Below are 27,170 nucleotides of genomic sequence, written 5' to 3'. Positions count from 1 at the left end.
AATGAGAGAGGAGGGTGTGAGGTCACTCCATTAACACAGATAGAAGGGGAAGAGATGTTTGTGTTCTGTGTATTGCTTATTGCCTTTTCTTTAATCAGGTAGAAGATGGGCATGAACCAGAAACAACAACAACAACAAAACCAGTTCATTCATCAAATATGGATTTAATATATGTTTCTTAAGTGCAAACTGTGGCCCTAGGTTTTGCTTTGGATATCTCTGACATGCGGAACATGGAAATATCAAACAGGAAGCTGCGAATGGCAGTGTCACCAGCCATCAGTTCATGGCCAAGTGATTGTGCAAGGGTATGGCTGAGATCATCCAGGAGAGGGCAGAGAAGGAGACCAGACCACCAGTGGTGGGTCTCAGAGGGTCCTGGACCCCAAGGTCACACTGTGGGAGAAGAAAGCATTTGTATGGAATGGTAGAGGCAAGAGTTTCTAGAAGGAGGGGGTGATCCCTGTGGGAAATGCAGCACAGACACTGCTGAGCCAAGGACCTACAGGAGCAGACCCTGGATTTGATAGTTAGGAGGTGGCTGTGGCTTTGGAGACAGTGGCAGGGACAGAAGCCAAATTCCAGGCGGTGCAGACGAGAAAGAAAGTAAGGAAGCATGAGCATCATTGTAGGAAGTTTGGGGTAAAAGCAATGAGAGCAGTATGTAGGGGAGGAAGGGTGGAGGAACAGAGCTTTATTTGAGGTTAGAGTGGCATTATTGTAGTCTGAGGGGAAGGAGCCAGGCCAGAGGAAGCCATCAAAAATGCAGACAAGGGAGGAGACCTCCGTGGAGCCAGGGTTCAGCTCAGAAGCCCAGCGCTCACAAACACCAGGTGAAGAATTAATTGCCCTTGGAGAGAGGAGCAGGAATGCTTGTTCTTCGAAGTGAACGTGAAGAAGTTTCCAGAATGGTATAGGCCTTCCATCTGAGAAGCCATCCATGGTCATTTCTGAAGCCCTACTCTCCTTTCCAGGCCCAACTCTCAGAACTCAGTCTATTTCTTTCTCTCAAATGCTGCCGCCACTCCAGGACTCGAGGCCGGCTGGAGAGGGAGCTGTAATCGCTGGAATTTCCACCTTCCTCACTTTCCCAGAAGAAAAGCATTTGGAGGTGATGGTTGCTCAGGATGCTTGAAGAACCTAGCGGCGGTTACGGTTCCAGAGTCTCACAGCATCCTGCCCTCCCTTTCACTGGTTCTTCTTTTCCCTTCCCAGATGGTGGGTGCTCTCCTTTGCAGTCTGGCCTCTCACCCTGCACCTTGCTTCCAGCTGTGTGGCCTGCCCACGGGTTCCCCTGTTCTTCCTGAACCTCGACATGTTGGATGCCCAGGGGTCTACCCTACGCTCCTCCTCCCCAAGGACACACTCTCCCCGGGCCCCCTCCTCCCGTGCTGTCACTTTAAATCACATCCCAGGCCCCTCCTCTCACCCCAGCACCAGAAGTCACTACCCCATGACGGACATTTCCACATGCCCGCAGTAGAACTCCAGATTCTACCCCCCTTCTATCTGCTCCTGCTTGCGTTCTCCCCTCTCAGGACACACCCCCATGGGATTGTTTCCTCTGTGGCTTAACCAAAACCCCAAAGTCACCCTTGATTCTCCACTTTCCTGCAATCCATTACTAAGTCCTGCGGACTCTACTTCCAAGATATGCCGAAATCTGTCCACTGCTTCCCTCTCGGGTCTCGTCAATGCCTCTCGCCATGTGATTTGCAGACCAGCAGGGTCAGGAGACCATCTGGGAGCTGGTTAGAAATGCAAAAATCCTCGAGTCCTCTCCAGAATCAGGAACAGTGGGGTAGGGACCCCCAGAGGATTCTGAAGCCCTAAAGCTTGAGAAGCACCGCTCTGGTCCAAGCCTTCATGGTCTCTGCCTGTCCAAGCCACTTCCATAGCCTCCAGCTGGTCTCCGTGTTTGCTCCCTTGCCTCACTATCATCTGCTGTCCTCCTAGCAGCCAAAGGGATTGTTTCTCAAAACAATTAAATCAGATTAGGTCACACACAGACCCATGTTCCCATCCCCCCACAGCAGTTTAAGACTTCAGAGCTTCCCACTGGGCATAGCAATTCCCCAGGTTCTCATTTCCGCTCCTAGGAGCCCTGAGGCAAGTTCTGGCCACATCTCTCGCAGAACCACGCTGCTCCCTTTCTCTGGGCTCCAGGTACACCAGCCTCTCCCTTCAGCAGATCTGCTCAGCCTGTTCATGACTTGGGACCTTTGCAGTGGCTGTTCCTCTGCCGCAATGCTCTTCCCTGAACCACAGTAGCTGCTTTCCTCCCCACATAATTTACTTCTCAGTGTACCTGCCGCCTCCTTTGGAGAGGCCTTCCCCACCTTGCCAGCCCGAAGATGCCCCTCTTTACCAAACTACAAGTTTTAGCCCTCTGCATCGTGCTTATTACTATCAATGTTTTTCTTATTTATTTATTGCCCAATGTAATATCATTTTTAGAGAACAGGAACCTGGTTCGACTTGTTCATTGCTGTGTCCCAGTGCCTGGCGCATAACAGATGTTCAGTAAATGTTTGACAAATGAACTTTACTTCTTCTTTCCTGTAGGTCTGCGGTTGCTGTCCATGAGCTGATGTCCACTCAGATGCTCAATTATTCTTCTCACGTGGCTGCATTTCTGGGAGCTTTGGGTCCCTGAGATAGTGTGGTCCCTAAAGAGCACATCTCGACAGGAGACTAGAACCTGAGAAGACAATAACCTCAAAAGGAGGTAAGAGCGTGAGAGAACGTTAGTCAGCTACTGTTGTGGAATATCAGGGAGGGAATCTGGGAGTTGATGCCTGACAGCCCCTATTGCTGTGGTGTGGTTGTTGATCAGTGTGTGTAGCCACCTCATTTCTATGATCATGGACTCTGTGGTCAGGAAGCCTGGTTCCAACCCCTGGCACTGCTGTTTATTGCTCTGAGACCCTGAGCAAGTTACTTCCACTCCCTATACCTCAGTTTCCGCATTTGTGAATCAGCAATAGTAATGATACCTACAACAGAACTCTTGGGGCCCCTGGGTGGCTCAGTCGATTAAGCATCTGCCTTTGGCTCAGGTCATGATCCCTGGGGTCCTGGGATCGAGTCCCACGTTGGGGCTCCCTGCTCAACAGAGAGCCTACTTCTCACTCTCTCTCTGCTGCTCCCCCTGCTTGTGTGCTCTCTCACCATTAAATAAATAAATAAAATCTTTAAAAGAAAAAAAAACAACAACAGAACTGTTGAGAGATGTAAATGAGATGCCTGTAATGTACTAGGCAGATGGTAAGACACTCCATAAGTGTTAGCTATTATTATTATGGTGGTTGTGGTGGTTGTTTTATAACAAGAGGGGCAAATATGCATAGCCCTGAGAAATAAAAGGAGAAGAAGGAGGAGGAGGAGGAGGAGTAGGAGGAGGAGGAGTAGGAGGAGGAGGAGTAGGAGGAGGAGGAGGAGGGAAGAAAAAGTATAGCCATACTCAAATTAAGAAAAATACAAGCTAGAGGTATATGGAGATGTTATTCATCACCTTCCAGATTGGCAAAGCCTAGAAAGTCAGCTAACACTGTCGTTGGAGATCTAAGAAGGCAGGCGGGAGGGCGAAATAGTACAATCACCTCCCTGGAGAGAACATTGGCAAGAGCTAAGGAAATTACACATGAACATTCCCCATGGCTTAGCTAATCCACTTCTAGGAATTTAAGCGACTGATACCTGGGTACATGTGCAAAATGATGGATGTAAAGATTATTTATTACAACATTATTTGAGCATCAAAATATTAGAAGCAAACTATATGCCTGTGAGCAGGGAAATGGTTAAATAAATCATGGGGTATCTATAGCATGTAACCAATCAAATAAGAAAGTTCCTTCATGTACTCATTGTTAGGTGAAAAAAGTAAGGTTCGAGAACCAGTGTATAGTTGGATATAGCAAAAAGCAGACAGCAGGGAGAAAATGTACATGTTTATATGTCCTTTTGTCTAAACAGATCTCTGAAAGGACAGATGAGAAGAAAAATTTTGTATTGTACACTCCTTTGCATCTTTTGAATTCTGAGCCGTGTGAATGCACTGTTAAAAAGACGAAGTTTTGATTTTCACAAGCTTAATTGTTAGCATTAATGCCCAATGCCTCTAGCTGATGACTAGTTTTAGGAATGGTGAATTTCTCTTCATTCCTGGTGAATCTGCCTTCATGTCGGAGGAAAATCACTGGTAACAAAGTTACTAAATATCCAGACATTCTTTGGGTTCTGTGCTTGATGGTGTAATAGCCGGCTTGCAAAGGAGATGCCCACAAGCAGATAATAAACTGTGCCTGTGGGAATGTATATCAGCTTGCCAAGAATGTTCTGAATTTCTCCTAAGTTTTTGAAAACAAATTTTTCTTTCTTGCCTTTCTTTCTTTCTATCCTTTAAAACAAATAGCATGTATCTGGAAGAAACAAATAGCATGTACCCAGAAGTTTTCAAGCATTATCATTTTAAGTGTGCTCTTTTGGAAAGAAGCAAGCAAGAAAGGGAATATCCTTTTCTTTACCTGTCTTCTGCATTCTTTTCAGCTAGTGATTTTCTGTGAGAACCTGAGAGCTTAAAGGAAGGGGAAGTCAGCTTTCCAAAGCATGCTGCCTCTCCATGTTGAGAATTTATCTACCTGATAGCCTCCTCCGTCCTGCCAAACTGCCCATCTCTGCCAACTTTCTTACCACACGTGGTCAAACCTTATGCCTTTTCTTTTTTTAAGATTTTATTTATTCATTTGAGAGAGAATGAGAGAGAGAAAGAGAGTGCATGAGGAGGGGGAGGGGGAGGCGGAGGGAGAAGCAGACTCCCCTCTGAGCAAGGAGCCTGATGTTGGGCTTGATCCTGGGACTCCAGAATCATGACCTGAGCCAAAGGCAGATGCTTAACCAATTGAGCCACTCAGATGCCCCTTATGCATTTTTTAAAAATTCTTTTTTTATTTTAAAAGACTTTATTTTTAAGTAATCTCTACACCCAACATGGGACTTGAACCTACAACCCCAAGATCAAGAGTTGCATGCTCTACCAGCAAAGCCAGCCAGGAGCTCCCAGCCTGTTCTTTTCCTTGCCACTGACTTCTTCTAAACCCTTGACTCCTGGCAAGTCGTGTCATTCTGCATCTAATACCTAAGACTTAGGGGATATAGATGGAGGTTGGTACTAATTAGTTGATTACTTAATTCCATGGACATTGACTGGGTTCCTACTATGTATCTCACACCCTATCAAGTGCTAGAAACTAAGAGAGGAATCTGAAATGATTCTGTTAGTTTTGCCAGGTAGCTCACAGTCATTTGGGGAGACAGAATGATAACACAGCATGAGAAGTGCACGAGTGATACATGAGCACCAGGAAAGGACGCCCAACCCAGCTTTGGTGGGAAAAGAGTGTTAAGGAGGGATTCCAGGGGAAGCAAGGTCTGAGAGGAATCTTGAAGGATCGGTGGAAGTTAACCTGAGGAAGGCATGAGGGAAAGAAACTCTGGAGGGTGAGGGGTTGGGCGCTGATGGCGGTGGTATAGTTTCACAAGAGCAAAGGTTTGAAGGTGAGCGTGTGTGCACATGGGTGTGTGCGTGTATGGACGCATGCGTGCGTGCACACACTCAGTTTAACTAGGGCATGATGACATGGGTACGCGGCAGGATATGGCAAGAGATGAGGGAATAGAGAGTTTCAGGAAGGAGGAAATAACCAGTAATGTCAAATGCAACAGAGGGCCATTGACTAACAAGTAGTAGGTCACGGGTGACCTTTTCCGAGAAGTGTCTCAGGAGTGGTGAATCCTGAGCCAGGTTCTGGTACACTGAAGAATGAAAGGGAGAATGGGGGACTCAGATCATAGTTAACGTTGATCACCTTCTGTATAACGAGGCTCTGCATTGATGCATTAATTCTCACAACAACCTGACAGGTGGATGGGAATTGTAGCCTTCTTTTACAGAGGAGGAAACTGAGGCACAGGAAGGTGAGGCAAAAGGTCCTACAGTTACCAATGGCAGACATGGGAGCTGAAGTTTCCAGAATTGAAACTCTTGACCACGAAGAAGCTGGAATTCCAGAAATGTGGCGGTTGCCACAGAGCGACACGAGGCCAAGGTTATTAATTTTTTATTTATTTTTTTAAGCTGCCGGAGCTTGGAGAATATTTATAGACTGAAAGAAAGGTGCCTGGAGACATGGAGAGAGTGATGATTGATAGAGCAAGGTCCAGGAAGATAAGGCTGAACCCTGGATGTGGCAAGAAGAATGTCACTGGTAACCCTCCAGACCGCAATTTCTGCAGCGTTGGGGGTGGGGAGGAATCCAGATGGAAGCAGAGAGACGACTTGAGCAAGGCCTTAACAGCCGCTATTAGAGCAGGAGGGGTGGGGATGGCCGTGGGTAGAATGGAAACAGCCAGGCCGCAGACACAGCAGAAAGGCACACGAGGGTGTGACTCACACAAATCTGTGTTTTGGAAAATGGAAAGTTCAGAAGCTGGGAAGCCAGGGCTTAGGGTGACTGCCTGTCCCAAGGAACATACATGCATTGAACTAGAAACTAGACTTCAACCGACCTCAGCAGGATCCCCGAATTCAGCCTGACCTTTTCCATCCCTCAAACGTCTTCACAGAAGTGGACACTTAATTCTAATTAACAAATTATTTATAATCCTTATGATTAGCCAAAAGGTGCTGGTTTGGGGATTGGAACATAACAATTCTGAGTTATGTTCTGATGACGATTGCTTCTGGCTAACTATGGTCGTTGGCTTATATTAAGCACCTGTATACGTGTGTTCAGCCCTGCAAAAGGATCAGCCCCTGGACCTTTCAAATGAGCATGCATGAGGCTGGGCCATTCAGTAACCTGTCTGACATCTATGTCACAGCTAGAATCTAAACCCACATCCATTACCCTCTAACACCAATAGGTCGGCCACCAGGCAAACACACCTGTAATCCAGACTTTCCATCAGATTTCTTTTTTTTTTAATTTAAAGATTTTATGTATTTCTTTGACAGAAAGAGACAGCAAGAGCAGGAATACAAAGGGAGTGGGAGAGGGAGAAGCAGGCTTCCCGCGGAGCAGGGAGCACAATGCGGGGCTCCATCCCAGGGCCCTGGGTCATGACCTGAGCCGAAGGCAGACACTTAATGACTGAGTCACCCAGGCGCCCCTCAGGTTTCTTTGTGAAAGATCTTACAGGAGGAATTTCAAATGAAGGGCTTGCAAGACTCGTCAAGAAAATAGGATAGAGCTGCTGTTTTATACTGTCTTTGCTTTAAAATATATAAAATGCCTTATCTTTAAAATTTAAGAAATTTTTGTTAGAAAAAATTCAAATGTGTCTTTCAGATAAATAAACACACACAGAATTAACTGTCACAAGTTGCTACATTTTCCCTTAGACTTTCTGTAGGCCTCCTTCTACAGCACGTATGTGTATATATATGTGTATATATGTGTGCACAGATATATTTCTTTTTTTAAGCATATTCCTTTTTTTAAGATTTTATTTATTATTTGACAGACAGAGATCACAATTAGGCAGAGAGGCAGGCAGAGAGAGAGGAAGGGAAGCAAGCTCCCTGCTGAGCAGAGAGCCCAATGTGGGGCTCCATCCCTGGACCCTGGGATCGTTACCTGAGCCGAAGGCAGAGGCTTTAACCCACTGAGCCACCCAGGCGCCCTTGCAGATATATTTCTTTATGTAAAGAACCATGCAAACATACACACACATAAAAATATCGTTTCGACACCATTTTTGATGCTTGCCTTGAAATACTTTTATAACGAACTTACCTGTGCCGAAGCATGGTTGGGAAGATAAACGATCATGAGTAAGATTATTTTGCAATTTACTTGATAGATGCCAAGAGGAAGTCTGTTCAGATTTTTATAATTTGTATTGGAGGGCCTCGACTCTTCTATATAGATCGGAGCGTGGAAGGGGTAGGGGTTAAGCACACAGACTTTCAGAAGCCGGACTGTCCGGGCTGAATGCCAGCTCCCAGTTTCTGCATGACCTTGAGCAACTTGCTTAGCCTCTGAGTGCCTCAGTTTCCTGAGCCCCATGAAGGGGAATCACAGTACCTGAATGAGTTAGCCCATGCAACATGCTTAGAACGATGCCTGGCCCTCATAACGTTCAGCCAGTGTTTATGTTTCAAAGTAGGTTCATTTGTATTATGTAAACGTTCCAGCTGGTGAGTCATTTAGCCCAAAATCCCAGAGTCCGTTTGACACAGCTGAGGCAGATGTAGAAGTCTTTCAGGTTGATTCCGGCAGTGGGGACTGGGAGGCTGTATTTTCACAAACCTCTTCAGATGAGTGACTCTTAGGATCAGCCAGGTTCATAAGCCACTGGTCTAGAACCCTGGACACAGTGGAACGGAAGCTGGATGGTGGGTGAGATCAGAAAGATTCAGAACCACGACTTTGAGACCATCCCACCCAGACACACAGTGGCCCTTTGTTAGTCGGATGGCAAGGTGACGTAATATTTAAAGCTGGAATTTTGTCAGCCGAAAGCCAGTTGAGATAAAGAGCACCAAAATAATGAAAAGGTAGAAGAACTGTAGACAGAGTAGGTTTCTTTCTGAAGTTAATCAGTACTTTATTCGCAGGGATATTTTTTTCTACTTTCGGTTCTTTTGGTTTTGCCTAGCTTCTTTTTAGAAGTATTCAGACATACATTTGTCCTTCTTATGATACGGCTGAGGTTTATTTAGCATGTGCCGGGCACTGTGCTAGCAGTTTTTAGGCTTTATTTCATGTAACCTTCCAGTTAGCTGTAGGAGATAAGTACCATTGTTCCCACTGTACAAATGAAAAAAAAGAAAAAGAAACTAAACTAAAATTTGGGGGGGGGGAGTTAAATAACTTGCACAAGGTGCAATATCCATTCTCTCTTTCTTCTTCAGAACACAAGGCCAATTTTACTTGGGATGGCAATGTGCCCTGTGAAAACTGCATTTTCCTGTGCCCCTTCCAGCTATGTGTGTCCATGTTGTCTGGTTCTGGCCAGTGAGAACACTGTGTGGGTCCTCTGGGAAGGTTCTTTAATGAGAGTTGACTCTGCCACGAGGTCCTTCCTCAGCCTTCTTCCTGATGCCTGGAATGCAGACGTGGTGACAGGAGCTTCAGGAGCCATCTTGTGCTTTGAGGCTATAACTTATGTATTAGATGGTAGTGAAGAAAGAAGGAATTTCGGTCCTCGATTACTGTGAAACGGCTACATCAGCCCTGGGTTGCCTACCTCTAACATATACAAGACATCAATAAATTTCTATCTTGGCCAAGTTTCTTTTCTCAACCAACAGATACAATCTTAGCTGTAATAATAGCTCATGCTTATATGGTAATTTATCAAAGCACATATGCCAGACACTTTTCTAAGTCAACTCTATATAGTGACTGATTTTGTCCTGACAACAACCCTATAATGTAGGTGCTGTTATTATTCCCTTTTTGCAAACGTGGAAGTTGAAGCAAAGAGAGATTCAGTGACTTATTCATGGTCACCCAGCTAAAGTGGCAGAGCCAACAACACACAGCTAATAAGAATTAGATGTGGGAGCAGTACTCAGGTGCATGTGACACAAATTCGTGCAACAATTGTATATCCTTGTAACAGTTGTAACTGTACAGCCTCTTGCACACTCAGTATGAATAAGGTGCACTTTGTGGTTTTCCCTACCTCAATTTTTCCTTCTACTTTAATTGTTAGAACGGAGGACTACAAGCTGGTGGTCATCAGAAGGAAACCCATGGTTTCTCCAGAAGATCAAAACAGACTTTTTAGGACCTACCTAAGATCCCTAACTCCTTAGTAAAACCTCCAAAAGAAATGTCATGGATGGATCCCAGAAAGTTAATGATTTTAAAAAGCATTCGTGGGATTCCATTTTCCATTGCTTCCATTATGAAACTGTTTTGCTTCTTTCCTCATTGAGGAGAGCTCCATCCTAAACAGACTCATGCTATCCAGCCATCCACGCATTCATTCAACAAACATTCAGCACCTGTTCCACACCAGGCATGCTCCCCAGTGCCCGGGGAGACTGCAGCAATGACAGACAAGGTAGGAGTCACCTTCTGCAGAAAGCAAGGCAGAAAATGAACAAACTAACAAAAAAACACACAAGAAGATATCAGGGCAAACCTGGTATTTCACTGAGGAGGTGTTTGAGCTGAGACTTAGTAGTGAAAAGGAGGTCCCTTAGAAAGATCAGCGAAGGGCCTTCCAGACTGAAGGCTGGAATGAGTGTGGCATGTTCAAAGACAGACAGAAAGCCCATGTGATGGGAGCACGAGCCAGCGAGAATGGCGTGGGGTGAGGTCCGAAAGCTTGATGGGCCAGATCGTGCCAGCCGTGAAGGCTCAGTTAGGGGATTTTGCTCTAAGTGGCAGGGGAAGCCATTGGAGGGTTTTAGGCAGCCTGGCAGATGTTTGTCACTGCCTGGCCAGCATACCAAGCCCTTTTTCTTTGTGGTAACCACTAAATAATGGAAGGCAGGGTCCGAGTTCTTGCTATAGAAGCCAAGGCTTCGAAGGGATGAGAAGGCCTCGCCTAACATTTAGAAGAAGGCTGATCTGGTGCCCTAGTGTGGGACTTTGAATCATCAGAGTGTGTCTCAAAGATGCAAGGCCAGTCAGAAACTATTAGGGCAACCTCAGTGCTGTCAGGAAGGTGCAGGGATGCAGGGCAGCAGAGTCCGGCATAGGGTGATGGATCGCTGCCGCCCCAGCGGCCCCAAGCCTCCCATGGAAAGGAAGCAGGGGGTGCCTTCTCAGGAAACCATTCCAGCAGCTTCACCCTGCAAGCCTTCCTCTGCACTTTGGTCTCCCGTCTTCCTCTTCATTCTCTCCAAGTTCCCCAGTTTCAATAAATTCCTCTTCTGTTCAGCAGTCAGCCGGCACTGGTTTCCGGTGTCCACTGTTTGAAACTAAGCACCTTGACGGGCAGGGCTGGAGAGTGATGCGATCGGAGGCACCATTTCAGAAGATAACTGGCTGATAAGTGGAAAGTTGCTTAAAAAGTGCATTAGCCAAGGGCCAATCAGAAACATCACGGTACGTATTTCAAAGAGGGGCTGTAATAGAATTGCTTTTCACAGGCCTTAGAAGGCTGAAAGTAAAAGGAAAAGTACAAGAAAAAAAGGAAGAGAGTAATAAGCCAGGGATTGGTAAGTGCAAGCCGCAGCTCCTATGGTCTCCTAGGAGCTTGGAAGAGGGGCTTCCTAGAGCTGGTGCAGGGATGAGGGTCCCAGAGGGAAGCCAACCACTCAGAGCTCCGAAGATGGGCTGCTCTCTGGCTTTCACCCAGGGAGCGTGGCTCTGCATGTTCTCGGATCTCTCAGCGGCCTGCTCAGCAGGTGAGGGAGTGGGCAGGACTGGCCCCTGGGGTGCTGGAAGTACTCCAAGTCCCTGGAGCCAATTACCTGCTGCCACTGGGGCAATACCATAAAACAGGAAAAAAGTTCCTTCTCCCTTCTTCCCACTTTTCTGTCTCCTTCTAATGCTTCACAGGGCCAGACCCAGCAGGAGGCCGGCTAGCTGCCAGGTAAGAGCCAGGAAGAGGGGAATGAAATTTGCATCATCCCAAATCCATATTACAGAGAAGAGCTTAGAAGGGGATCTCGGAGACCATAGATAAATCCCTGGTACAGGAGCATCAGGGCCAGTTGCAGTCCCCCAGGAGACAGATGGTGGCATGGACTCGGGTACCAGCAGTGGAGATGGCAAGCAATAGCTCAGGAAGACCGCAGCCCCGGGCACAAAGCCACAGTTCCTTGTGCAGTAGTTGCTGTTATTAAAGGATCTATCGCAGGCTCCGTTCTCCTGGTCAGTGGGGGCCTCAGTAGCGTAGGCTTGTCACCCAGCCACTACCCGCCATCCCCTGCACCAAGTGGCGTGAGCCCAGGGCCCACAGAGCATGCGCAGGTGGTCCTCGAGACCCCAGAGGAGACAGCCCTCCGGGAGCCGGCTGAGACCCTGCCACCGAACCCGAAAACCTGTGGCTGGGGACTGTCACCACTAGTGCTCAAGCTCTGCCTACCCCAAGAAGTGACCCAGTATTTGAAGAAGTTATGATATGCAAATGCGTACTATTATCAGGAGCTTTAATATATATGCACCCCACCTGTCCCTTAGCATCAAGCACTCCTGGCAAAGGTGGCTCACTCTTCCCTTTGTGTTATGACAGTTTCTTCAGGGTCAAACATATGAAAGTGGTGATTATTAAAAGAAAAAAATGGCACGAATTGATTTGAGATTAGAGATAGAATTAATAAGAATGTCCTCTGAGAGCTCAGGGATGAATTTAATATTAATATCTATCAAGACGGTTACTGGGTACCTGCTCTTTGAGAGGGTAAGAGCCTAACCAGAGGTGGAGAAGCACCCAGAAGCTCAAGCAGAGGGAAGCTGTTAGCTCTAGGCCTGATAGAGCAGGGGAGGGAGCTGTAGCCAGGAAGAGTGGGGACACCAGCAGGACCTAAGCCTCCCATGAGAGCCCAACCTTTGTCTCCTCTGGTTCCTGGTCTTCTGTTCTGTCTCCCAGCCAGACACCAGAGACTCAGGGAGTCCATGTACTGCTCCTGGCAGAGACAAGCCTTCCACACCCAGGGCAGGAGAGGCAATGGATTTATAGGAGAATATCCAACAGTAGCTTACAAGCAATGAATTCTTTCTCCGCTTACTATACTATATTTGCAGGGCCCTTGAACTGTCTAAGGTAGTTTCAAATCAGTTATTTCATTTTATACTCGCAAGTCCTGTGATGGTTAATTTTATATGTGAATTCGACTGGATCACAGGGTGTCCAGATATTTGGTCCAACATTATTCCGGATGCTTCCATGAAGATGTTTCTGGATGAGATTAACATCTGATTCCACAGCGTGAGTAAAACAAATTGCTCTCCCTACAGTGGGTGGGACCTCATCTAATCTGTTGGAGGCCTGAATAGAACAAAAGGGCTGACTTTTCTTCAACCAAGTCCTGTGCCTGACTGCCCTGGAGATGGGACACTGGGCTTTTTCCTGCATTTGGACTTGATCTGAAAGATGGGCTGTCTTGTGTCTTGAGCCTGCTGGCTTTTGGACCAGAAATACACCATTGATTTCCCTGGGTCTCCAGCCTGCTGATCCGGGGCCTTGTCAGCCTCTGTGCTCATGTGAACCTATCCTTAGAATAAACCTCTCTCTCTCTACTTCGCTCTATATACTCCTGTTGGTTTTGTTTCTCGGAAGCAGCCTGACTAATCCTTGTGAACTAGGCAGGGCTGGTAATATCCCCAGAAAGAGACGAATAGGACTGTTTGGATGGCTCAGTAAGAGGACAGAAATGAAAAGGTAGGTCCTAACTTGTGTTTTTTTGCATCATCTGTTGAAGCCATGCTCACTTTGTTTATGGAACTCTCGATAGTGGCAAAGGTCCCAGTGACCAGTTTTTTCCTAAAACAGCATCTACCTACTATCCCAAATAAGACCTTGAAATTTCCCCACTCTTTTCTTTCCCAGCTCAATTTTTACCAAACTTTCCAAATATTCCTTTACTCTGTTCTCTTCCATCCTTTTTTTTTTTTTTTTAAGATTTTATTTGTTTATTTGACAGAGAGAAAGATCACAAGTAGGCAGAGAGGCAGGCAGAGAGGGGGGGGGGAAAGCAGGCTCCCCGCTGAGCGGAGATCCCGATGTGCAGCTCAATCCCAGGACCCTGAGATTATGACCTGAGCAGAAGGCAGAGGCTTAACCCACTTAGACACCCAGGTGCCCCGGTCCTCTTCCCTCTTTAGCCATAATGTAGGCCCTCCCCTTTCTCTCTTCCCTGGAGTAAGTTCACAGTGAGTACTCACACATACATGTGATTGTTCATTCAATCTGCCTCCTGCACCGAGCTTAGGGTCCACAACCCAATATTGTGATGCCACCTCTTGTCACACCACAAGTCTCAGCAGATTTGTTGAATAAACCATCTTCCTGTCTCATCTCTTTCTCTAATCATACTGCCATGAGTGAACTTTTTTTTTCTTTTTTTAGATTTTATTCATTTATTTGACAGGCAGAGATCACAAGCAGGCAGAAAGGCAGGCAGAGAGAGAAGGAAGCAGGCTCCCTGCCGAGCAGACAGCCCGACACAGGGCTGGATTCCAGGACCCTGGGATCATGACCTGAGCCAAAGGCAGAGGCTTCAACCCACTGAGCCACCCAGCTACCCCAAGAGTGAACTCTTATTATGAGATATGATCTTTCCACTTATCTGATCTTCATTCTAACAGAAGTCCTGAGCGAGAGGCCTGTGGGCAAATCTAAAGATGTTTTATCTAACTCCTACAACTTTTTAAAAAAGTATTTTTTTTTTTAATTGCCAACTTAAGAAATCGGAGTCTGTCTGATAAAAGTCAGGAACTGCAGCTTTTCTAGACAAGATGTGGTAACCTGGACAAGTTGCAGTGTCTTGTCCTGGCTTCTAGGCCTTCTGTTGTCTCACCCTGTCTCCAATTACTGCTTTGGATCCTCTTGGGTTCCAAATCCACACAGATTATGCACGGACGCAGTATGCCTTCCCGCCTCTGTGCTTTTGTCCTGGGAAGTCTTGGATGCCCTTCTGACCAATGGCCGCCTCTCTTCATTCATCTGCTGACTCCTGCTCAGCCTACCACACTTGGCTTGCTTCTTTTCCTCTAGGAAGGCTTTCTCTCTGGAAGCAGGCATTCCTCATCCTAAAATACTCCTCACATTGTTTTGGAATTACGTGCCACCAGTACAGCCCCTTTTACGAGGTTAAAGTACCAATACAACTGGATTTCTTCTGGGTGTGAAAGAAATTGCTCACAGCCTCCCTTCCCCGATTAGTGGGACTCCGGTTGCCTGAATTCGAAAATGAGAGCTACGAAATGTCATCGGCCCCCTAGTAGGCCCCAATTTTACTCTGTGATTGACTCTGTTACTATTCTATAGGGTCAGTATCAAAAGTTGGTTTTGTACAATAGTATGTGTGCGTACTACAGGGATGAACAGCCTCGCATGTCGTATTCCTCATCGTCCTCTGACAGAAGATCCCTCAGAGTCGTCCTGAGTTAGAAATGTTTCTCTTTGACTCTTTAACTTGCAGTCTTGGGCTCATCTTTTCTGTCACAGCCCACCCTGCATACCAGGGTGCCCACGACAGGAGGGGCTTTCCAGGGACTCTCCCTTTGCTCTGGTTAAGTTCCTCTTTGGGGCCTTTTCCTCCTCTCTCACCAGGGGACCTGAGTAGGGACCATCCTATTTATCACAGGGGTTTATGATAACAATGACCCTCACAGGGGAGAGGGTCCAAGTCTCTTTTCCTCCCTTCCTGGGAAGCTCCTGGTCTGCTAGGCAACATATCCCTTTTTCTCCTTAGCAGACCAGCTGCATAGGCTGGAATGATTGAGAGGGGCAAGCTTTCTCATGCTGCAAAAATGTTCTATTACTCTCTTCCTTTAAAGCAAAGGGTACCTTCTTTCTTATATTTACAAAAACAAAACAAAACAACAGAGGGAGTATCCAGGTGATTCTTCAAGCAAAGACTTGCTCCAAGGTGACTAGCGTTTTCTATCTGGAAAGCAGGCTCTGGCAATATGAGAATATGGCAGCTTTACCTGATGAGAATTTTCTGAGTTGTCCCTTATCTTAGGTGGGGTTTTCTGTAAAAGACTCAAGAGAGGAGACTTGCATGCAGACTGTTTTGGAGAGAGTATTCTCAGGAACAACACCTGTAAGCGAGGGAGAGGAACCAGTTTGGGCCAAGGAAGGAGCTGGACAGCGATACGGTCGTAACAGAGGCCTCCACTGATCCCACAAGGAGCTCTGGGACCAGGATGACTCTTCAGTGCTGTCTCCAGGGGAAGCAAGGAGACTGGCCATCAGACCCTCTCAGTGACCAGTCATTGACCAGTCATAGGATGTGGTCTGCCCCAGCTCTAGAGGTCAGGACCTTGGGGGAAGCACCTCCCATCAGCCAAGGGCAGTTCCTGAGGGTGGGCTCATCTGTGAGCCTTTAACATGAGCACACACTCTATAAGTGGGAGCAAAAGAGTCTCAGGTTTTTTAAAATTTATTTAAGTAATCTCTACACCCAACATGGGCCTCGAACTCACAACCCCGAGATCAAGAGTCATATGCTGCAACAAATGAGCCAGCCAGGTGCCCCAAAGTGTCTCAGTCTTGAAGGAAAGACCTGGCAGTGCTCCACAGTGTCCACTATATACCTATCCAGGCACAATTCATAGCTGTCTCCTCCCCTGTACTCTAAGTGCCTTGAAGGCAGAAAAACAGGTGTGCCCAACACAGTACCTGAAATACAGTCTCCACTCCATTAGTGACTAACAGGTAAATGAATAAATACATGCATGAAAGAATTAACATAAGCTCAATGACTCAATAATAAATTATTATTGGTTGCATTTCTGCAGAACTTTACATATGCAAATTATTCTGCTAAAAATACGTTATAAATATGTAAGTGCTGCAAGCAATAACTTCTAATAAAACCTGTCATCAAAATGAATTAGTAGTTAGTGGGCACGAACTAGGAGCATGCCCCTGCAATTAGTTAATTCTCCCACAATGCACCTGCCTTAATAATAGAACAATTTAGAGGTTTCAGAGCTGACATCCTAATTCATCTCTTAAATTGCCTTTTAGACCCTCTACTTTGTTAGATAAATTTCCTCTCATCATGCCTAAATCCCCTTTTCATTATATACTCTTTCCAAAGTTTATCGAGCATTTTATCCTTGCTGTCAACTATTTTATCTTGGCTGTTTTTGCATCTCTTCTGATGTTTGTAATCTTCTTGCCGGGTGTCCGATTTCTCATAGAAATTGTTGGTTTTCACTCTCAGCAGAACAGCAGCTCCCTCCTTCTGGGAAAAGCTCTGTCACAGCCCCGTTGCAAACCTAGTGATGGGGGCTGACAATCACAGAAGCCTGCCCCCAGGGCCACAGTGATTGGCCCACGGTTGAGCACATGACCCAAGCTGGACCAATTACAGTTCTGCCCTGGGATCTTTTTTTTTTTTTTTAACCTTTGGGAAAAAGGGAAAGAAGTTGGGAAAGAGGTTTTTTGTTTTGTTTTGTTCTTATTTTTTCTCTTTCTGCTTGTGGGGTTTCTTGTCAGGGGACGTGCACATAGCCACTGAGGCCACCTCACCACCACCTCCCTTGAAGGAACCCTTCCCCAATAGGAGAAAATGAAGTCAGCTCAAGGAGAGAAGCAGGGTGACTGGTAGGAGAGTCCCAAGACCTCTCACACCCCTAATTCTGGGGGCTGAAATCTCAGAGACTCCCTGTTTCCTGAGCTCCCAAGCCTTAACTATCAGATTCTTCCTTCAACCTGGAAATCACCTCAGTCTGCTGCCAAAAGTCTCCCTTTGGGTTTAGCTGTGTTTCTAGTGCTTTCAATCCAGAGACTCCTCCCCCAAGTCCCAACCTTTTGCTTAAGATCACTTTGTATCTCTTTGCATTGAAACCTTAGTCTGAACTCTCTCTGATAAACCTTTGTTGTCAAGGCAGACCACCTACAGCAGGGGACTGAGCCACACAGGTTAAGAGCATTGGCTCAAGAGCCCTGGGCTCACCTCCTGTCTTCACACCAGCTCACTGACTGACCTTGAATAAGGTCCCGAAATTGTGCCTTAGCTTCTCATCTGTACAGTTTACAAAACTCTTAAAGTGTCATTGTGCACGTGAATGGGATTATATCTTTCCAGCCCTAGGACGAGCCCCTGGCATGTTAGCAAGAACTCAGTAAATGCCACTGTTGGGATCTTTGCCCTCTTGCGTCATGGATGTCTCTCATGGCACAATCGCCCCGTGGGATTGAGTACCCACTGATTCAAGACCGAACCTCACAGTGTTTTTCATTCTTACTTTCAGATTGTTAAGTAAATGTCCACCTTTGACGTTTCATGGCCTTTCTCTTGGACCATGTTCTCTGTCTTTTTCTTTCTGCCTGTGGTTCCATCCTGAGTTTTCCTCCTTGCTATCCCCTCTAGGTTCTTTTTCACATCATTCTCCTCCTTCTTTACAAAATGCGTCTTATTTGTACTCACACAATGGAACATTCCTACTGCAAGGAGCAATCTGCTGTTGTTTATTTTCTCTGGAAGCCTCTCTTCTTTATGGAACAGGGTTATTTATCGACCTATGATTGAGCTCTTCTCAGTTGGGTTCAGGCACGCTGCAAACTGCCCCTCTAATTACAAGGCCCTGCGATAATGCTTTTTTTGGCCACGACACAAACCACAGTCAAAAAGGTCTTCCTGAGTTCCAGGAGTCAAGCAATTAGAATTTTCTCAGGCTTTTAGAAGAGTAGAAGCAAGGCCTTTCCTCAGGGTGCATTTGCCGATCATTCTTTAAAGAGGTACAGGGCATCTGGGTTCTAATCCTGGCTCTGCACTTCCGCCCGGGGTGCCTGACCTGGGGGAGCCTCAGTTTCCTCATCTGTTACATGGGTTTACAGCAGAACACCTTGATGTTGCATGAAAATTAAAACAATTTGATCACTTATGAATTGTAAGGTGCTGCATAAATGGGGGATGCTACCGATGCAAACTTTAGTAGGAGCCCTGTGACAGATGTAAAACAGGGTTGAGTTCTCTTTAATTTGCTTTATACAGCGCCATGCGCAAACGGGACAAATCCAGGATACTTTGGTGAAAAGCCATACTTTGGACCTTCTTGAGCAAGACAGACAAATGGGGTCAGATGCTCATGTCCACAGGCCCTTTAGAGACTCCAGAGAAAAGACACATCAAGGAGTAATTTCAGTTTGTAAACCTCATTTGGCAAAAGTCTTAGTAGCAGAATAAAATAACCCACATTATCGCCTCTCCAAGGAACCTTTCCTTAGTTGACCTGTCGTTCCTGGATCCTCCGTTCTCACCCAGTTAGGCCTGGAAGGGTCATCTGGAAACTTTCTTGCCCCATCTGGCTCGTGTGATATAGAATGTTCTTGTGCCCACCTCCAGCCCCACAGCTTTCCACCCTTACCCCACCTTCAGTTGCTGTAAAGGCTCCGATTTTCCCTGCCTGCAGGACGGGGATAGTTAAATCCATAGCACATGGGGTGCCTGGGTGGCTCAGTCATTAAGTGTCTGCCTTCAGTTCAGGTCATGATCCCAGGGTCCTGCGATCGAGCCCCGCATCAGGCTCTCTGCTCAGCAGAAAACCTGCTTCTCCCTCTCCCAGTCCCTCTGCTTCTGTTCCCTCTTTTGCTGTGTCTCTCTCTGTCAAAAAAATAAATAAAGTCTTTTTTTAAAAAGTCCATAGCTCGTGCCTCAGCAGGACACTGTAGGAATACAGAGGTGACTAATGTTGCCTGGGGAAGTAGAGAAGACTTCACAAAACAGCTAATTTTAGAGCTAAGCCCTAAAGGCGAATGAATTGTTGCCACAAGGTGTAAAAGGTTGGGAAGGATCCCCGCTCTCCGCTCTCCGCTTCCTGTCCCCCAGCAGAAAACAGCTGACTTCCACAGAGGCATGATGAAGCTTGCCTGCCCCAGCAGGAAACCGCAGGGAGCTGCTCCTGGCCAGAGTCATACCTGCATGGTCCGAGAGGGGCCTGGGAAGCTAAGGCTGATGGGTGGGGAAGGGTCTGCTGAGTCCAGGGCAGTACTAGCCAGCAACTGCCACCGCCCCATAGCTTCCCCCAAAGCTGCAAAGGGGCATCCCTTTTCTGTCCCAAATGGTAGGTGATTTTGTGAGATGCTCTTCCCGCCAACCTTTCATAGAAGTCAAGAAAACTTCCCAGGAGCTCCCTGATTGGTCTCATGGGGGGTTAGGGTGGTTTCATCTCCCCCTCTCTTCTAACCTCAGCATCTCCCATCCAAGTATGAACCAGGCCCGACCCTCTAACCTCAGCATCTATCATAAGCCCTTTTCAGTCTTTCTCTCTGGGGGCAGAGGGCCTCTTATGCAAATAAGACTCTGGGAGCCTGCTGTGACTGCCAGGGTTGCCAAGGTCAGTATTCAGAGCCAGGTTTCACTTCTCCTGTGCTGTACAAGCTGTGAACTACAGCTAGACACTTCTCCCTGCCTGCTTCCATATCAGGTAAAGGGCTCTTACAAGAATTAGATGATGTGTGGGCTTCTCTAGTCCCAGTCCTTTCCCGGTGAGCCCTATCTTTTTTTTTTTTTTTTTTGACAGAGAGAGAGATCATAGGTAGGCAGAGAGGCAGGCAGAAAGAGGAGGAAGCAGGCTCCCCTCTGAGCAGAGAGCCTGACGCGGGGCTCCATCCCACGATCCTGGGATCATGACCTGCACTGAAGGCAGAGGCTTTAACCCACTGAGCCACTCAGGTGCCCCATCAGTGAGCCCTATCTTGATGAAAGGCATCCATATTTGCCCGATTGCTAAAATCAGAAACCTGAGACTCCCTCTTAATCCCTCTTGCTAATACCCGTCAGCTGTTCGCGACAATCCTACCTCCAAAATACACACCTTTTCTCTCTCCTCTCTCCACCTCTACTTCCTTAGTCACAACTGAGACCACCTGTTATGTGAATACTATTGTCATAGCATCCCAACCACTTTTCTGCCTTTCGTGACCTCTCCAAGGTCGCCCTCACCATCCTCTTAAAATGTGAATCATGTGTATCACTTCCCAGCTGAAAACTCTCCAGTGGTTTTCCATCTCACCGATAGGAAACACCAAAGGCCTTATCATGGCCTTCGAGGTCCTGTATGGGCTGGCATCTGCCTTCCTGTCCGCCATCCCCATCACAACTTGTTACCATCTCCGTCAGCCTTCAGACAATTCCTAGAACATGCCAAACACCAAGCTCTTTCATGCCTTGAGAACTTCCCATTTCCCCCTCTTGAAATACTCCTCCCCTGGCTTTTCGTCTATCTGGTTCCTCCCTGGCTGAAATGTCTCCCACTTCGGGAGCCTTTCCTGTCCTCCTAGTCTACAGTAGGTCCTTCTATCCCCATACTCATTTCTTCATAGACCGATAACAGCTTATCATTACTTATTTATTTACCTGCTGTTTTAAGTCAGACTTACTAGGATTAGAGCTTGAGAAGAGGACTCAGGTACAAGTGACTTATCAAAGGGCTATTTCCAAGGGAGACAGCTAAGGAAGTAGGGAGTAGCAGAACACGGATGGGGAAGAGGACACATAAGGATGGGATTTCAGGTTAAGTCCCAGCCTTGACCTGATCCCATAGGGCACCTCACAGTATAAATCCTGCCTGAATTTATCCCAGCATGAAGCAAATGAGCTGCATTTTCCTATTTTCGTACTCCTGCACCAGGATACTCTCTCTCCCTCTGCCTCTCCCTCACCCTGGCTCAAGCACTTTCTTTCTCTTTCTACAAATAAATAAGGAAGTAAGGAAGTAAGTTAGGGGCACCTGGCTGGCTGGCTCAGTTGGTAAAGCATGAGACTCTTGATCTTGGCTTTGAGACTTCAAGCCCCACGAAGGGTGCAGAAATTATTTTAAAATAAAATTTTTAAAAAAGGAAAAAGGTAAAGTCCTTCCTGGAAAGAGATTGACCCTGGAGAAGACATCTGAGCTATTAATCAAAAAACATCTCAAGTATAATTGGAGGTAATAGAAGTGGGTGGGGGTTGGGTAGACCAATCCTGCAGTTAAAACAGGGGGAGTCTAGCCTCCAGACAATTGTCCACATCAGGAAGTAACAGCCTCAGTGTTCCAGGGAGCACAGAAGCTGATCTCCTGTGATAGAAGGCAGGATCTCAGAGCCTCAGTGGAACAGGCTTGGATTCAGTACAAAGATTTGTTTGCGGCAGGACATGGGAGAACTGGGATCAGAGAATAAAGCAAGAGCCAGGCCCACATGCAGGGCCCTCAGAGGGCAAGCAGCAGTGACTGTCTGGTCATCCAAGCCATGAGGAGTTCTATTTGTTAGAATTCCTGGTTGCAAGGTAGGATCATTGACTCATCCATCTGAGGACCCTCCCAGCTGTAGGCAAACCAGGACAGCTGGTCACCCTATTGCGAGGAAGAGACATGTCACAGGTCGGGTTTCCTGGGGAGCAGACTCTGAGACAGAGGTCAACTTGCAGCAGCTATTCCGGAGGGTGGGGTTGGGGTCACCACCTAAGGAAAGGAAAAGAAGAGACGGAAGCAGGCATGCACAGAGACAGGAGATGAGCTGAAATGCTGCCTCAGCCAAGCCCACAGAATGCTCTGAAGCTGGGATGGAACTGTGGAGTTGCCCTGAGTTTAGCGTTGCCAGAGTTAGCAAATAATAATACAGGATGGCCCGTTAAATTTGGATGTCAGATAAATAATGGATAACTTTGTGCCATAAGTATCTTTATATAGTACTTTTAATACTCTTTTACTGAAAGAATGTTTCATTGTTTATCTGAAAGGATCTGAGCATTGTGTTTTTCATGGGGCAATCCCACTTGAATTGGGCTAAGGGGGCTAGGTCTTTCTGTTGACCAGTCTCTGGATCCAGATTGGTCCAGTAAAGCAGGTGTGATCTTGGGTAATAAGACTCTCTTTGGCTGAGGCCATTCCAAAGAGGGCTGCCTGCCAGCTGCCCACTCAACAGCTGAGAAAATAAGTTCTTCAGACTTGAAAGGGATCTTGGAGAGTCCATCACAGTGTCTACTACAGAGGCAGATTCTTGATAACTTGTTTACTGGAATGTACTAGAAGGGTATTGTGTTCACAGAATCAATGGGAGGGTGGAAAATGGGGCTCAGAAAATAGCCATGAGAACTGAGCAGCAGGAAAAACATGGCCAGGTCACACCATAGGAAAAACAACACAGCGTTGTGGAGTTACTGCTGAAGAAACCACCACCTGCTTTCACCTTCCAGTGGCCAGTAAACCCCGCTGCTGCCATATTGAATAGTGTCCCCGCACTGGACTATTGTGTCAGTCCCTAGAGATGACAAGGCTTGGTGTGAGCATCCGATTGGCTGTTTTGGATCACATGTCTACCCTCCCCCTCCTGTAGTCCCACTTTCCATTTAGTCTTTCACAAATGTGAATTCTAAAAAAATAAAAAGTGTACATCAGGGCCTGGTGCTAGGGGCAATATTAGGAACTGGTGATATCTCTAGGGAAGCCTGGGTGGCTCAGTTGGTTAAGCAACAGCCTTCGGCTCAGGTTATGATCCCAGGGTTCTGGGATCAAGTCCCACATCTGCTCAATGGGGAGCCAGCTTCTCCCTCTACCTGCTGCTCCCCCTGCTTCTGCGCTCTCTCTCACTGACAAATAAATAAAATCTTTTTAAAAGAAAATGTCTCGGGGCACCTGGGTGGCTCAGTGGGTTAAGGCCTCTGCCTTCAGCTCAGGTCATGATCTCAGGGTCCTGGGGTCGAAACCCGCATCAGGCTCTCTGCTCAGAAGGGAGCCTGCTTCCCTCTCTCTCTCTGCCTGCTTGTGATCTCTGTCAAATAAATAAATATAATCTTAAAAAAATAAAAAATAAATGTCTCTAAGATCACCTCATGGTTTGGTTTAATCCTCGACCATTGGCCCTAAGGAATGTTAATTATAAGACATGGGAGAGAAAATCATGTGTGATCACAGAATATATGATATTCTCAAATATAATATGCGAAGAGCAGTGGGTAACCCTAAGAACTCTAGGACCAGGAATAAATCTAATTATGTAGGTACCTTACCCAATCACCAATGTGACTTATCAATGCAGAGAAAAGCGCCTTTCTTGGGTAGAATTTACCTTCTGTTGCTATAGGACCTGCCTTGCTGTATTTTATATTTGGAAGCTAGAGTAGGCAGAGCATTCCTTCAAATGATAGATGATTTTCATCCCATGTTTAAGAAATATTCTTAGGGGGCACTTGGGTGGCTAAGTACATTAAGTTTGGCTCAGGTCATGATCCCAGGGGCCTGGGATTGAGCCTCACAAGGGGGTTCCCTCCCCAGCGGGGAGCCTGTTTCCCCCTCTCCTCCCTGCTCATGTTCTTTCTCGCTATCTCTGCCTCTCCCAAATAAATAAAATCTTTTAAAAAAATAAAAAGGATAAATATTCTTAGGTTTGTATGCTGATATAGTATATTAGCAAGGAATATAAAAAATAGAACATTTTACAAATAAATGAGTTTGGAAGCAGATCATAGCCAAGGTGTATAGAGGCTTTTCTAGGATAGGTTTTAGTGGGTAGATATGACCTGGTCGGGTCACCAGACCTGCAGATTCAGAAACTTTATTTTTGTCTTTGTTCATCCCTGCCTCTATCTACACATCCATCTTTACACCATCTACGCATCCAGCCAAACATCCATTCAACAAGTGTTTATTGAGCATCTAGTATGTGTTATGTATTGTGGTTGGTACAGGGACACGAAAGTAAACAAGAGAGTCAGGGTTGTTACCTTGTGTAGTTTACATTCTACGGGGGAGACAGACAAAAGAGCAAGTAATCAGACAAATTAATTTGCCTGTTCTCATCTGCGACGAAAGAAACAAGTAAGAGGCTGGAGCAGAAAATAAAGGGTGGGGAGGCGAAGACACTTCCATGCAGAGAGTTTAAGAACCTTAGTCAAGACCACATGCTGGCAGGCGGAGAGCTGGAATGGGAGCCAGGCAGGCTGACTTTGCGTCCACCCTCTACATTACCAAGCCACACCACCTCATACAAAAATCTCTCCACGTCTGATTTCTCGTTTGTGAGAGAAGACCTGCACGTGTCCCCCCAGGCTGCTGGTTCTTTTCTGTCCTTGTCTTTCCGCCTGGTGGATGAAACCCATCCAGTTAACAGAATTTGTCCCGAGTTAATGCCCACCACCCACCACACGTGTTTAGCCTCACTATCTCCGTGCCTACAGTATGCCTGACAATACTCGTCAGAACTATCGGGGTCATCATGAACATGGGCAGCTGACAGACGCACCTAGACATTTGTGCTGAGCATAGCCTAACATACAGAGTTGAGGAATCCCTGGGTTGTACACCGGCAAGGAATGTAACATTGTTATGTGACGTTGCTAATGTTACATTACTAATGTAACAACTATACTTCAATGAACAACAACAAGGAAAGCCTGAGAAACTGTAGCAGAGAAGTCAAGGAGACATGGCAATTAAATAAATGTACTGTGGCATCCTGGATGGGATCCCAAAACAGAAACAGAGCCTGGGGTAAAAGCTAAGGAAGTCTGAAGAAACTATAGTCTCGAGTTAATAATAGTGTTTGAAATATTAGTGGATTAATCGTAACACATGTCCCATCCTAATGTCACATGCTTTTAACAGGGCTGATGTATATGGTAAATCTGTACTAGCCGCTCAGTTTTTCCATACTCTAATTATTTCTCTGTAATCTCAAACCATTTTTAAAAACAAAATCTAGGGGTGGCTGGGTGGCTCAGAGGGTTAAGCCTCTGCCTTCAGCTCAGGCCATGGTCTCAGGGTTCTAGGATTGAGCCCCGCATCGGGCTCTCTGCTCAGCGGGGAGCCTGCTTCCTCTGCTCTCTCTGCCTGCCTCTCTGTCTACTTGTGATCTCTCTCTCTGTATGTCAAATTAACAAATAAGTAAAATCTTTTAAAAAAATCTATTTTCAAAAAAGTCCATTATGATGCTTGCTTCAGAATGAGCAGAAGAATCAGATTAATCCCCCTCCCCTATTTCCCCACAAATCAATGTTAACTGCTTTGTGTATGTTCATCCCTCATTTCTCAGTGCCATAGCATCTGATAGAGACATTCAATGTATTTGTACTGGGGAATTTTTATGTTGTTTTTTAATGAAATTATATATCTTCTCGACATCTCATTCAATAACAAATACGGAAATCTTTCCAAGTTCATATAATTCATTCTTTTTTAGAGATGTAATGTATTCTTTTTAATAGGTGAATACTATTCCGCACAAAGGTGTGCTGCAAGTACTACATTAATGGGCTTTCATGATGTTTCCAAATTTTGTCACTATAAACGTTTAAATAAACATCCCACTTCTATGGAAGCTCTTCCCTTGGAAAAGGATTCCTGGATCAGAGGGTATATTTTTATTGTCTACAACTTGCTAAAATATACATACAGGAGCAATACACATTAAAATATAACTTATATAAGTCATACAGCTTGCTGAATTTTACAGACTGAATGCCCCTGTGTAACCAAAGCCTGGATCAAGAAATGGAAGGTTACCAATCCCCTAAAAGCTCCCCTCATGCTGAAAGGATCTGTGTATTTTAAACTTTAATAGAATTGCTTGGTCGCTTTTAAAAACCTTCACATTTCCCATCTGAGAGCTGAGAACGTCCTTTTCCCCACCAGCACTGGGCTACCGCAGGGGATGTCCAAGTGCACTGGAGGTTGTGGGATGCAGAACCTAAAAGCCATTTGTGGTGGCCCACAAGCGCTGTCTCTATCACTTTTTAACTTCTATTTGTGGAATTGCATTGTACTCCTTTGTGTGGCTTCCTCCTAGCCTCTGGAACACAGTAAGGCCTCAAGAAATATTTGCCAATAAAGAACAACGTGTCTCTTCTTCTCAAAACACTTCTACGACGTTACCTGTTGTGTCCAGTAGTGGTTTTGTTGCCTGCGGAGCCAGAAGAGGGTGGACTCTGGAACCGAGGAGACTTGAACTCAAGCTTCAACTGTGTGATATCTGAAAATCAATGTGATCTCTGCAGGTCACAAATTGCTTAATGTGTAATATAGAGAAAAAAAGAAAATCAATAATATTTATAAAAGTGAGTTTCAAGGGGCACCTGGGTGGCTCAGTCGGTTAAGCCTCTGCCTTCGGCTCTGGTCATGATCCCAGAGTAGCAGGATCAAGTCCTGAGCCCTGCAACAGTGGGCTGCTCAGTGGGGAGTCTGCTTCTCCCTCTCCTTCTACAGCATCCCCCACTTGTGCTCTCTAGCTCTCTCTCTGTCAAACAAAAAATAAGACCTTTTTTAAAAAAAGTGAACATCAAAAATGTGTTTGAAAAGCTGTTTGTATAATAGCTTTTAGAATTTTAGGAAGCCACACAAAGTTAATATAATATCTACTAATCTCTCTCTTTTTTAAAAGATTTTGTTTATTTATTTGACAGACAGAGATCACAAGTAGAGAGGCAGGCAGAGAGAGGGGGGAAGCAGGCTCCCCGCTGAGCAGAGAGCTAGAAGCAGGGCTCCATAGATCCCAGGACTCTGGGATCATGACCCTTAGCCAAAGGCAGAGGCTTTAACCCACTG

The 27,170-nt window shown here is 46.0% G+C and overlaps 2 long non-coding RNA genes across 2 annotated transcripts; both read left to right on the top strand.

Annotated features, from left to right (window-relative positions):
• The first annotated feature begins 112 nt into the window (after positions 1-112).
• Positions 113-6,600, top strand: LOC309858974. The gene is made up of 3 exons (XR_014308468.1): positions 113-1,218; positions 2,566-2,728; positions 6,140-6,600. It is a non-coding gene; the product is annotated as an uncharacterized lncRNA (long non-coding RNA).
• A 4,319-nt stretch (positions 6,601-10,919) lies between these two features.
• On the top strand, positions 10,920-26,735 carry LOC309858971. The gene is made up of 4 exons (XR_014308465.1): positions 10,920-11,072; positions 11,529-11,562; positions 12,818-12,900; positions 26,416-26,735. It is a non-coding gene; the product is annotated as an uncharacterized lncRNA (long non-coding RNA).
• Positions 26,736-27,170: the final 435 nt, after the last annotated feature.

Source organism: Mustela nivalis (genome assembly GCF_964662115.1).
Source record: "Mustela nivalis genome assembly, chromosome: 2".
In the NCBI taxonomy this organism is placed as follows: Eukaryota; Metazoa; Chordata; class Mammalia; order Carnivora; family Mustelidae; genus Mustela; species Mustela nivalis.
The sequence above is the reverse complement of the archived record's forward strand: the minus strand, read 5'-3'. Positions and strand labels throughout refer to the sequence as shown.